This window comes from Lynx canadensis, chromosome B4 (assembly GCF_007474595.2).
Source record: "Lynx canadensis isolate LIC74 chromosome B4, mLynCan4.pri.v2, whole genome shotgun sequence".
Classification (NCBI taxonomy): Eukaryota; Metazoa; Chordata; class Mammalia; order Carnivora; family Felidae; genus Lynx; species Lynx canadensis.
Window position 1 is genome coordinate 90,697,574 of NC_044309.1, and position 1,509 is coordinate 90,699,082.

The window sequence follows — 1,509 nt, forward strand, 5'->3', positions numbered from 1 at the left end:
CACCATAATTTATGTACATAAATGTGTGGGCAACTTGTTCAGGGAGTGACAAATGCAGTATTCTAGTTAAAAAAAAAAAAATAGTGGACATCAAAGAAATTTGACCAGCTGCCAAGAATCATCAATCTCTTCATGACCTTTTTATTATTTAGATGCCAAATGGAGCTTGTCATTTTATTCCATCCTCAAAGCAAGACGTTCTTATTTATGAAGTTATGAGAGAATACAATATTTTACTTCGTTTGACATGCATCCACAGAGTGTATGACAACCTTGAGAAGATTCCATTCTTAAACATGAGGACATTGATACATCAACAGGCATACACCTCGAGGATAACGGCTTAAGTCTGACCATAGTCCTCAACTTAATGTGACTGTGATCTTCATTCATCTTGCCATGATCAGCAAACCACATCATAGAAACCACTGTATGTGATACATCACCAACAGCCTGCTCACTAACCAGGAGGGACTTCAAATCAAGACAGCATTGAATTGTTTCAGATGTGGAGGCATGAGGAAAACCTTCAGAATTAAGACAGAATACCTTAAAGATCCCACTAAAAGAAAACATTTGTGTAGTTGTCCAGGAAAGTTAGGAGTTGCTGGCTGCAGTTACCCTAGAATTATAGCATTCCGTGTGCTAACGTTGTTCACTGATAAACCTTTCCGACGATGTGGCTTTGCCAGAAGCCGCTTAGCGCTCTGCAAATTCGTGGCTTGATAGGTTTCCATGGAGAGCTTCCTGTAAAGATATTTCCTTCTTTGGATTTCGTTAATTTTACCTCTTACACACCTCAGCAAGAAAACACAGTGTGCTACTTATTACTCCCTCTGAAATGAACAACCAATATTTCCCACCTTGAAACATTTCTTCAAGTCTGGATGGAAACACCTCTAGTTGTCTGGACACGACTGGAAGAGGCCTTGCAAATAATAATTTAAAATTCATTCAAGGAACAGGGTAGCCATAATATCGTCTCCCTCACTGCGACCTCAATAAATATTTAGGATGAGGAGTGGGTGGGTGGTGTGAAAGAGAGAGAAGACAAAGACAGGCAGACACACCCCGGAAGTGAATCATTAGATCGAGATTTATTGAGTTCTTTAAACAAGTTCCTTACATTTTGACTTATAAATAGTCATAAAATGTAATAAAACAACAACAAATAGCTTCAAGAGTCCAGAATGCAACAAAGAGGTTCTACTCGCCACCACCAGGCGGAGGACTTGTCACAAAGGAGAGGTTCTAGAAGTACTTTATGAACAGATGGGTCATTGTTGCCACAACCATCATGTCCTTCATCTAGTGACCCTTCTTTCCTCAGCAACTACCTTCTGATTATGGGAAAGGTTTCACGTGGAAGCTTCACAGGAGAAACAGAGCAAGGTCTTATGTGCTGACGTAGGCCTGCTCATAAGCAACCAGCCCTGCTGGCCTTGAAAAATGGATTTTTTTCATCGTCTTCAAAGTGGTCCAAAACAACGTTCCTTAATACCTTATAAG